Raw genomic sequence first — 12,732 nt, 5'->3', positions numbered from 1 at the left:
TGTAAGAGTACATTTTAAAATGCAATATATCTACAGTTTTTTGTGTATATAATTAATATTTGTTCCATTGCATATTGTAGGTCAAAGTGCAGACCAAAGTATTTTAGGTTTGTAACTTCCTGGATTGTTGGACAAGAACAGGTTTTTGTTTTCTTTGAGCAATGTGAAGTATAATGTTTCAATGATGTGTGAGAGATCTGTAGCTGTAGGAGGGTTTCAAAATATTAAGAGTTGAGATTTGTTGCTATTTATTATTACATGACACCTCCAAGGACTCATCGAGGGAGGGTACTCTGCAACTCCACCATTTAATCCACCAGCTACACAGAACCTCTACTAGTATTATCATCATCTACATTAATGCCATCTATTGGCCACTCATATTTTGTCTTTAAATTGCATGTATTCTCAAGGCCGATTTGTCTGTATGCAGAGTGAAAAACCTGAGTTATTACGATAGTATTATGCGTGAGCCAATCACTAATTATATGTTAAAGATACCAAACAATTTTATAAACTTAGTTTTAATCCTTCTTCCCAAGTAAGCAAACAGTCAAGTAAGTCAAGTTTGCACTTGAACATAGTTAAGGTCTTAGGCAACTTGTGGTAAAGGTGGAGTAAGCTCTGATCACTTTCCTTAGTATTTCCCCTATTGCAAAGCACACACCCCCTTGCAGAGATGTATGATGCTATGCATTAAAGGCAAGGGCCCCAACCCAGACCAGTTTCGACCTTTATTGAGGTCTCGTCAGTGGGAGCCAGACCCAAAAATGCCAAGGTTGAAGTAATGCAGAGCTTATAAATTTTACCTAAGCAAGTTGCCACAAGGTGCTTTGACCTTATTAAACAAAAATCTCAGGATGAGAGAAAGATGTAGAAAGTTTTTTACCTTGGGTATACTATATGTTAAATATACCATGCATTTTATAAACTTGGTTTTAATCCTTTTTTCCAAGTGAGCAAACAGACAAGTAAGTCAAGTTTGCACCTGAACATAGTTCAGGTCTGAGGCATCTCGTGGTAAAGGTGGAGTAGCTCTGATCACTTTCCTTAATATTTCCCCTAATGTCAAGCACATCCCCTTACGGAAATGTATGATGCTATGCATAAAAAACCTTGGCATTTTTGGGTCTGGCTCCCAGTGACGAGACCTCAATAAAGGTCGAAACCGGTCTGGGTAGTGGCCCTTGCCTTTAATGCATAGCATCATACATCTTTTTTATAAGCAGTTAATGAATAATTAATATTGCAATATTTCCTTAATTATACCATTGTGTCATTTTATGTATAACATACGAGGTGGTATCAAAAAGTTTCGAGACTAGTTTGGTAACATGCCAACAGATGGCAGCACATGGCTGCATGCACAGTTCACAGGGAACACCTTCATAAGTCAGTGTGCCAAAAGACATCGTCCTGTGTACATCGGGAGCTGTGCAACTGGTGCTATTCTGACTGTTTGTTACCATGTCTGTGATTTCATCATGTACAGCAAGTTAGAACAAAGAGCGAACGTGAAATTCTGCATGAAACTGGGCAAATCTGCCAAAGAGACATTCGACATGCTTCGGCAAGTTGGCGATGCTGCAATGGGTTTCGAGGTGTTTTGAGTGGCACGCGTGCTTCAAGAGCAGAAGAACATCACTAGAAGATGACGAGAGATCAGGAAGACCTTCAACGAGCTCAACCCCCAAAAATGTCGAAACCATTCGGCAACTTGTGCACGAAGATTGTCGGAGAACACTCTACAACATTGCTGCCATTGTCGGTGTGTCATATGGAACAGTCCAGGCAATCCTCATGTGTGATTTGAACATGTGCCACGTTGCTGCCAAGTTCGTCCCCAAACTGCTGACCCAGGAGCAGAAGGAACACCGCATCGAAATCTGCCAAGAACTCTATCAGCATGCCGTGGATGACCCATCCTTCATGTCGAGGATCATTACCGGTGACAAAACTTGGGTGCACGGGTACAACCCTGAGACGAAGCAACAGTCTTCACAGTGGAAGAGCCCATCATCTCCACGACTGAAAAAGGTGAGGCAGGTCTGCAGCTCGACCAAGTGCATGCTCATCGCCTTTTTTGACATTCGCGGCATTGTGTATTGAGAATTCGTCCCCACGGGCCAGACCGTCAATAACAAGTTCTATTGCCAGGTTTTAAGGCATCCGAGGGAGGATATTCAGCAAAAGTGGCACACGAAAAACTGGATGCTCCACAATGGCAATGCACCCTGTCACTGAGCTCTTTTCACATGGGAGTTTCTTGCCGGAAACAACATGATCTCACTTCCGCACCCACCCTACTCACCAGATTTGGCTCCTGTGGACTTCCCTCTTCCCAAAGATGAAGATCCAGCTCAAAGGTCGCCATTTTGACACCATTGTGGAGATCCAGTGTGAATCGCAGAAGATGCTTGACACGCTTAGAAAAGAAGACTTCCAGGACACATTCCAGAAGTGGCAGGAACGCTGGGAGCACTGTATTGCTATGCAAGGGGACTATTTTAAAGCTGATAGTGTGTATATAATTTCTCGTAAACAGAGCTAGTCTCGAAACTTTTTGATACCACCTCGTAATGTGGCCTTTACTTTTTAAATCAATCCATTGTTTGTATTCTACCTTGTAACTATCTTCTTGATTGATGATGGCCTGTATTATTCAGGGTGAAATATATATGGCCTTAAATGAATAGTATTATTTTTTCTCTGTGTTTTTCGTGTTAATTAAAGGAAACCTCTCATGGCACAAGTATCTCTTAAACAACAGTTTTGCCTGTTTTCTTGCAAAAAAAGATCTTTGTCCTTCTCCTCTTGTTTTTGACGATGTTCAGCTTAACAGGCAAGAATGTCATCTTGGAACTGATTTTCACTCCTAGCCTTTCTTTGTAATCGTGTTACTTCTACAGCATCCACAGATTCCAAAAAACTTGATTTCTTTCTTTTTTATTTTGCTCAAGATGTTAGTTTTCATCTGTTTAGTTACTCCATACAAATTTCAAATCCCCTGCCCCTATCTTTGGAATGCTGCTCTCACATTTCTGATGGTGCATCTAAAACCTCTCTAAACATAATTGACTGCTCAGAAGAGGACAGTTCAGTTGATTGATGACCTATTTCTCACAAATTCTTTTCAGCCATTTTCTTGTAGACAGTCAGTTTATGCATTTCATATCTTCTACAGATGCAGGGTGATCAAAATAAAGTATTCCTGTTTAAGGAAGGAAGCCTTGCAGGGTGCCACCAAGTGATCCAAATGCTGTGAAACTTTGTAGGAATACATTGTGTGTCATGCAGAAGCAATATCTGAGGTTCATTATTTCCATGTCTTCTGCAATGAATGATTAGTCATTTCGAAGAAATGGGATTGTTAAGAGTTAAATCTGGTAGAGGTTGCAAATCAATCAGTTCGCAAGTGAATGAAATAGCTGCTGCCATTGTGGAGCAGACCATGAATAACAGCGGTGGTTCCTGTGGTGTACATGTTGTATCAAGAGAAATGAATGTGCTTTACGCAGCTGTTTGGAAAGTTCTATGGAAGATTCTTATTTCTACACATTCAAGATAATCCTGACACAGGAGTTACATCTGCAGGGTTTTGAAAGTCGACTGACTTTTGTTTTAACATTCCACACTCAAGTGGAGTTGTATGCTGTGCGGCTTTGGATGATTTTGTAGGGAGATGAGGCTCACTTTCACCTGAACAGAGCTGTGAATACCCACAACTGCTGGGTGTGGGCTATGCATAACCAGCATGTAATCCAACAAATTCGTTTACATTCACGCAAAGTTACTGTCTGATGTGGGTTTATAGCTTCGTTTATCACTGGACCATTCTTCTTTGAGGACATTCACCAGTCAGCTGTGCAGCCATCTCTAGGCAGCAACTGTGACCTGTTCAGTTGCTGCCTAGAGGTATTGCAATATGATAAACAATTTTGTTCTGCCATGCCGCAGCTACAGCAACACCTATGCATGGATGCAGGATGGGGTATCCCCACACATTGGTTGATCTGTACAAGTACAAGCTGGTTATGCATAGCTTCAGGAACATTTCACAGAAGCCAGAGTGATCAGCCATGTGTTTCGCACTGCATGGCCGTGTCGTTCACCTGAACTGACTCCCCTGTGGCTTCTGGCTCTGGAGATTTCTCAAAAACAGGGTTTATCAGGATCATCTGATAACTTGCCTATGTTGAAAGACAGCATAACATGGAAGTGCACAATATCAGTCTCAACCAGCTTCTTTCTGCCATTGAACATGCTGTGCAAATGATGCAGTTCATTCATGGTATACCAGGAAGGGCAGCATTGCACAGTACAGCCTGTGTGCATAATGAAATGAATAAAAATGTGTTACTTATGATCTGTTGCTTTTTTTCTTCTTATACACATTGAAAAATGACTACATCTACATTTGGTACATCATACAGCACCTCTGTGATGAATCTTGAAACTGCGTTATTTTCTTCTCAGATATCACTTCTGAATAATGCACAATGTATTCCTGCAAAGTTTCACTGCATTTAGATTACTAGATGGTGCTCCACAATGTTTTAAACATGGATACTTTAATTTTGATTGCCCTGTATTTCCATGAATGTTGTTGAGCAGAACTAGCATCCATTGTGTCTTCCATCTCCATTAAACATACAGCAACATAAGCAGTGGTTGTCCAACATCCTTTTATAGTGGCTTACTGCTACTCCTAGCGATCTTTCATTCAATCTACCTCAATAGCCAATAGCTCATGAAGTATACCCAAGCTATAAAACTTCTAGCTCTTCAAGAGGAATATGACCAGATTATTTGCCCTTGATAATGGCATTCACACAGCAATTATTTGCTATAGATTGCTATAGACCTTGCATCATCACATGTATGGAAGTGATACGCATGCACGCACGCACACACGCACACGCGCACACACACACACACACACACACACACACACACACACACACACACACACACACACACACACACACACACACACACACACACACACACACACACACACACACACACACACACACACACGAGGGTGGTCTGAAAAGTTCTTGTCCTCAACCATAGATGGCAACACTATTGGCAAGAGCTTTTTTGTTTTCTAAGTTGGTACATCTGTAATAAGCATCCATGTGAAATTGCAAGTCATTCTATCAAGTAGTTTGCTTTATACAGCTGTCTTGAAGCAAAAGTGTATGAGTATCTTGCGGTTATAAAATTCTTTGTAAAAGAAGGTTTAACGACAAAAGAAATTCATTCGAAGTTCATAAAAGTTTATGGGCACTCTTCTCCTTTATTTTCGACAATTAAGAAATGGGCTGCTGAGTTTAAACATGGCCGTACCAGCCTTGAAGATGATCCGTGTGAAGGATATCTAAAAAGTGTAACAGCGCCAAAAAATCATTGATCAAGTGCATGATATGGTATTGGATGACCAGTGAGTCACATTGCATGAAATTGCTGAGACTATAGGCATTTCAAAAAAACGTGTACCATATATTTTGCATGAAGAATTGCAAATGAAAAAGCTTTGCACAAGATGGGTGCGTTGCTTGCACCCAGCAGATCAGAAACAACACATTTGCATGAAAATCTCTGAACAATGCTTGGAGCATTTTAACAAGAATAAAACTAGTTATGTGCATCGATTTATTACTGTGGATGAGACTTGAATTCACTTACTGCCCAGAATCCAAATAGCAGTCAAAACAGTGGACAGAAGCTGGTTGTTCAGTGCCAAAGAAGACAAAGGCGGTTCATCAGAAGGAAAGGTCATGGTTTCGGTGTTTTGGTATGCTAAAGGCATTTTGTTTATTAATTATCTTGAAAAGGGTAAAACAATAACCGGGGAATATTATTCTGATCTATTAACCACACTAGACAAAAAATTCATAAGAAAAGACCCTGTTTACAGAAGAAAAAAAATCATCTTTCATCAGGACAATGCACCTGCCCATAAAAGTGTTTTGGAAATGGGAAAATTAAGGGATCTGCACTATGAATTGTTGGAACATCCACCCTATTCCCGAGATTTTGCTCCCTCTGACTTCTTTCTCTTCCCAAAACTAAAACTCTTCCTCGCTGGTTACCTTTTTTCTTTGAATCAAGAGACGATTGCAGCTGTAGAGGAGTATTTTGCAGATATTACTGAGAACTACTACCGGGATGGGATAATGGCACTGGAGCATCGCTGGAATAAATGTATTAGTCTTAAGAGAGATTATGTTGAAAAATAATAATATTATTATTATGTGACATCTCCAGAGAGTCCAAAGACTCATCGAGGGAGAGTGTGCCAACAGCATTGAACACTTTCCAGCTACTAACCGTGCTCAGACCTGCTTAACTTTTTGCGTGAGTCATTAGTATCAGAGGCTCTATCAATCAGTTAACCTTTTTTGAAATTATAAATTCGATTTTTTTTTTTTTTTTTTGTTAGGCCGAGAACTTTTCAGACCACCCTTGTATATATAAAGTAAAGAAGTTGATGCATCAGATTGGATCTCACAAATTTGAAGAAGGCATGATTGTAGGGTAGTTTGAAGGAAGAGTGACAGAATCCAGGAAACTGCAAATACTGTATGCTATTTGTGGAGTGCTATATTAAGTTTTCCAAGTATGAGAGAATTTCTAGTTGAACAGTAGTGAACAAGCCAATGGGAGTCCATATGTCATCAATGCTCATGGTGAACACAGGTTATATAACCTTGTGTAAGTCACAGACAATAAACTGTGATGTGGAAGAGATCATAAAATTTAACTAGTAGACAAATGGCAGTGTTCTTTTTAAGCTTACAATCAAGTGTACTCTCCTATATGAACTTCCTAAGTAGGCTTCAAGTCAGTCTCCATGCTTGTACCAATCAATGACATCTACAGTTTGTATCTGAGAGAATATTGAAGAATGATATCCACAGTTTACATCTGAGATACATTGAATTGTTGAAGACTGATAAAAAAATTGCTTTTTTGAATGAATCTTGTTTCTGGCTATGCCATGGAGATGGTGGGTGGGGGTTAAGTGAAATCCTGAGAAGAGGAATCATTATGATGTCATGGTTCATCAGAAACAGGCAGGAGGAAGTAGTGTTACCTTCTCCTGCCATACTATAAATGATATGAAATATCTCTTCTTTATATGTTGCAACTGATCAGTGCACTCCTTCATGGTGCTTGTTGCACAGATTGAATAGGTGTGTTTTGTAGGATAATGTGCCATGTCATGTCATGTTGCCAGCATCATTGTGAGCATCTTCCATTTGTTACCATGACTGCCTAATCTGCCAGATTTGAATCCCATACATTATCTTTTGGTTTCTATAGGTTGCTGGGTTGATTGATCTGGCATTTGAATCCTCCATACTGAATACTTGCAGATAGCTATAAGAAGTAATCCTGACAATGAATTAATGCATATTCTTCTACAATTCGAAGCTCTTTTAGAGTCTGTGCCATGTTTTGTGGCAGTTTTGGTGCATGGGAGGTCTATGATCTGTTAGGATAGTGGTCATAATGTTTTGACTGGACATTGTACATTGTGTTGCAAATTGCATAATTTCCCCATCCTAAGTTTGGGAAAGATTTCAAATGATTATATATGCTACTGTTTGTTGTATTGCTTTTGTTTTTTTCTCTACTTTATCTGAATAATGATTACCTAAAATATTATTTTTATTTAGAAAATTCATGCCAATGAGAGGGAGTACATTTTAAACTATTCAACCCTCAAACAGAAGATAATATCCACAGAGTAAGTATATACCTTTTTATTATTCAGAATTTATTCTGACCAGTTTAAAATGTAATTTGTATTATTTAGATTTAACTCAAGCATGTTTATCTTTTTGAAATTAATTATTTCTAGTGGCATGGCGTGGCAAAAGCTCCATGTTAAAAATGCTTCTACAGAAAACATCATTGTATACTATGTTGTTGTTATTTTTTTGCATAAAAATACTGCATAATTTTTAAATTGATCTTGATGAGTTGTCAATCTTTTCATCTTTGAAATCTTGAACAGCTCATTATTAAATAACTCATAGCATAATAAATAAACTAGGCATTGTTACAGCAGGAATTGAATGTCCCTTTGAAATCTCATTTCCATTTAGTTTTATGCATTATACTGTGTTTTGAAATGGAAAGCATGACAGAACTTATTTATTCATAGGATTTTATGAAAAAACGTTTTCATCAGGCAACTCAGCTGTAAACTGGCATTATACTGCAACCTTACATTTTTTTTCTTTCTCTTTTTTCTTTATACCTTTCACTGGAAGTTGAGGCAGCCAGTCTGTATAGTTTTTTTTTTTTTCCTTCTCAGAACTTCTGATTTCTGTTCCTAAAAAACAGATAAGCTAGTCAGAGAGCACACTGTTAGTTTTCGCTATTATTGATTGTTTTCTTATGTTTTGGTGTCTCGTGGTACGCTAGAATTCTTTCCCCTTATCCTTACTCAACCCTGTTCGAAAATAGTTAGAAGGACCTACAAACACAGTAATATATCTATCCTTGACCCCTCTGCTACTATAATCTGCTTTAGCTAAATCCTATCCCTTCGATGGCCATTCCTTCGGTTGGTTGTGAGTGCAAAGCTCAGCAAACAAAGAATCTGTCTCGGGCTAGAGTCAAGCCTCTTTGAATGCAAAATCCGGAATTAACTCTCTTTCAGAATTAAGAAATATTTGTTTGATAAAGCTGCGCCATCTTATTTCCCATACAAGAGAAATCTCTTTGTCAGGGAGTTAACACTCAGACTATCTTATGATTCTAGAATCTAGCAAACAGCAATCCCAATTACAAATCCTTAACAAACTTATTCTACATGCAGTCATAAAAAATCCCCCGTGCTTGAAATCGTACAAGTTCTGATTATAGTGAGCGGTGCATTGATTTAGAGATCAGGCAACTTTATAAGGTAAAGAAAAGATGAATGTTTATTCATTCTTTAGTTCAATGTATATTTATCAAAGGTTCACTTAACTAAACTGAATTGCACTTGCACGTAACAATTATTAACTAGGACAAAATAGAACTACAATCAATACATCACATTATGAGACAGTATCAAATTTAAGTTGTCCTGCTTCTACTCATGTAACACAATTAAACTAGCGATTATCTCATTCATCTAAGGCTAACAGACAATGGCATACCTCAACAATTCAATGTCGAACTCTACTACTGTGCACTTTTAGAGATACAGTAATTTATCGATAGGTTATGTACTAGAGTCCTGTTACTAATCATCAAGTCCTATCATATAATATATCAGCACTTTTCTGCCCTTCAGCTTAGTTCAGAATACAATGGAACTAGAAAGATTTTACATTACCGACCATCTGGTTCGTGCTGGTATCTTCTCCCGACCAGTCCTTTGTGAGCACGTGGCTTGTTACCTCCTTCTACGGTCTATTGTCTTCGGATATGACCCTCTAGCGACTACGTTCACGAATCACCCTCTTGCCAATGTGGGGGAGACTGCTCTGCCTGGGCCTCATGATTTGGCATGAAGCTTCGGTTCTCACCGACTGTCTAGCTGTACTGTAGATATACCTGGTTCTCTTGTGCCACTTCTACCGGTACCCGAATGCCAAAGGAAGATGATGAGAAAAAAGAGCCTCGAGCCCACACCGCTAAGCTTCTTATACCCCCACGTTTCTGCTCGGCACCTAAGCCTCTTGCACTCGGTACTATCTTCTCGATATGTTCTCCACGTGGATGTCTCGCGTGCACCTCGGACCTCGCGACTGCCTCGGGTTATGTCTTTAAGCCAATTATTTCAATGTGAACTTCGATCTAGCCTTTCCTGTTCTAATATAATTCTCACAAAAATCCAATTCCTTTCGGTTATGCATAGGACAGTTAACAATATAGCAAAACAGAGGAATTGACAAAACAAAGGACTAATACGTTATTTACAATTTCATTTATACCTATATACAAGTGCTTCTTTAGGAAAATTTATTTGTATCCTAGTTAAATCCCAAATGAAATGTTTTATGACAATTTAAACCTTTCATTCAAGATTTAACAATGGTTTCCCCTTCGAAAAAAATTTTTTCCTTTTGGAAAAATTTTCCTTCGTGTCATCTATGCACTATCTCCGGAAAGGATTTTCCTATTTTCTCTGGATCTCAAGTTATATCTAGTCTGTAGAAACTCATCCTTTCCATCACTAGTCACACATCTTTCTCCTTTCTCACTATTTAAGGGTCGCTCACGTCTGTGATTTGGGTGAGTATAATCTTTATATCTGTTGTAATTGTATGTCCTCCTCCCTCTTGACTATCACGCCTCCTCTGTCTGAGCGTTGCTTGCCTCACTTCGTCATTGTTCTGCCAGTGATTGTCCACTTTGTGAGTGCTTCCGTTTCTTCCCCCATACTTTCTCGAATGAGTCCTAGACATTCTCAGCCTGTTTAAGTGTACAGTCAATGTTCTTCCTTTGCTCTTCGTTTCTCTTATTTTGAAGTTCACCGCTGACAATTTCTCCAAGACTTCATATATTCCAGCAGCACTGCTTCCTAGTTTTCCCCCCTCTCTTATTGTTAGAGATTTGCTCCAGGAGGAGACAAGATTTCTAGGCTCTAGATCCTTATATTTTCTTAATTTATTAGCGTATGCTCTTGCTCGCCGTTAGCTATTGTTACTGGATTCAGCTACTAATTCATGCGTTACTTTGTTTCCATTATTAGTTCAGATACTCATCAATATCAGGAAATCCAGTACTGGCCCCTGAGCTTTTAAAATCGTTGGGAAATAGAGGTTAAAAACCATACAGCACAACCGCAGGGACTTCCTTAATGGCAGCATGAAGTGCGGTTCTGCAAGCAAACAGGGTGTGGGACAGATAGGCATCCCAGTTTGATATCTGACTGTTTGCCAGTTTGGAGAGAGGGTGCTTCAGTGTCCTGTTCAGCCTCTCACGCATTCATTTCCTTGGGGATGATAGGGAGTAGTGAATAATTTCTATATCTTAAGCAACTTGCATAGCTGCAACATGACTTCAGCTGTGAAGTTGGAGCCTTGGTCTGAGAGGAGTGTTTGGGGCATTCCATATCTTGAAATGATAAGCTTAAACAATTTATCCTCCATGGTCCTTGCTGTTTGAGCCTTCATCGCTGTGGCCTCTGGGAATCTAGAGAACATGTCTGATATCACCTGAACATATTTGTTACCCTTCAAGGTGGTGGGAAGAGGGCCAATGATGTCCATGGCCACAGCCTGAAAGGGACACGTGGGGATTGGAAAAGGCTAGACAGGGGCCCTTCCTCCGATACTAGATTTCTGCTGACATAGGTGACAAGAGGACACATAAGACTCAACGTCCTCTCTCATGTCTTTCCATATATACCTGTCCTTCACTGTTTTCCACAATCTGTGGAACCCCTGATGACCTAGATTCGAGTCATGAAACGTGTGGAGCACCCAAGGAATCATGACCTTTGGGACCAGAATCTTATCCTTCCATCTTCCCGAGACGTCTTGTTGAGACAACAGAAGACCGTCCTTGTCTACACGCAGAGTTTTAAAGAAGGAATGTTCCTCTAAGTTTCTCACCCTTCATTAGCCTTTGATATCTCCCCCCCCCCACATTTTGTCCACTTTCTGGGCCTCTATAACGAGAGGCTTCTTTCAGACTTGAAAATGGATGGGTGTGATTTTGTTCTCCTCTAACCCTTCGGCCTTATGTATGGCATTGACGGTCTCCCTTTCTGGACAGGCGTTCTCCTCCTGTTCAGAGTCCAAAGACCTAGACAAGTAATCCGCTACTACATTGGCCTTCCCAGGGATATACTTTATCTCTATATTGAACTCCTGCATTTCCAGAGTCCAGCAGATAATTCTCTGGTTCTTATTTCTGGTTCTTAGGTCATGTTTGAGTGTTTCACATTTCACTGTTGAGTTAGACAAGGGGAATGCATATGCCCATGATACTCCTGGACTTTACTAAGACTTTTAGCAGCATACAGTATGGAAGGCTTTCTGCAAAAGTTGCAGGATATGAGTTTTGATTATAAACTATTAGCTTGGATAAGAGGATGGTTGAATGACAGATATTAAAAATGGTGTATGGAGGCATGAGTCTGCAAGATTTAAGGCAACTATTGTGTTCATTGCTATTCATTCTTTACATTAACGACACTGGGAAAGGATTTGACAGGAGATATACAACTGTTTGCTGATGATGCAAAAATAGGCATGGTACTCAGAGATGCAACTGACAGCACTTGAAAAACGATTTGAATAGGCTTGAATTGTGGGCTTGTGAAAATGGCTGTCCGTTCAATGTTAGAAAATGTGTGAATCCATTTGTTGTTTTACAAGGCCTTGATAAGACCTCAGCTGTACCACTATGCCCAGATATAGTCTCCTGGTTTCAAGCATGATGCAGTTAGAGAAGAGCGAGTGCAAAGGAAGGCGAAGGTGATATCTGGATTGTGGAATATAGAATATTAGTAGATTATCAGTTGAGAATGTGTGGCCTGCATACACACCAGCAAACAGAAAAAGAATGATGATGTTATAGTGACCTATAAACTACTGAAATGATCAAAATCTATGCAAGTTTAGAATTAATGCAGTGAAGGAAGGGATGAGAGCTAGATTTTTCTGTCTCGGAGAATAGTGTGTATGTGATTGGAATGGTTTTTGCCTTTTGGGGGGGGGAGTGATGATTGCAGATGGTATGAATGAATTCAAGAAAACATATTACAGCTGT

General features: G+C 39.5%; 1 long non-coding RNA gene across 1 annotated transcript in view; it reads left to right on the top strand.

Moving 5' to 3' along the window:
- Positions 1 to 12,732, top strand: part of LOC150094494 (uncharacterized) — a 66,008-nt gene that overhangs the window by 24,894 nt on the left and 28,382 nt on the right. The window contains exon 2 of the long non-coding RNA XR_016550230.1: positions 7,689 to 7,759. This is a non-coding gene — a long non-coding RNA (uncharacterized LOC150094494). The remainder of the gene's footprint in view (positions 1 to 7,688; positions 7,760 to 12,732) is intronic.

The sequence above is a fragment of the Typopeltis vanoorti genome, chromosome 22 (assembly GCF_054136105.1).
Source record: "Typopeltis vanoorti isolate ZY-2024b chromosome 22, IOZ_Tvanoo_1.0, whole genome shotgun sequence".
Classification (NCBI taxonomy): domain Eukaryota; kingdom Metazoa; phylum Arthropoda; class Arachnida; order Uropygi; family Thelyphonidae; genus Typopeltis; species Typopeltis vanoorti.
The sequence above is the reverse complement of the archived record's forward strand: the minus strand, read 5'-3'. Positions and strand labels throughout refer to the sequence as shown.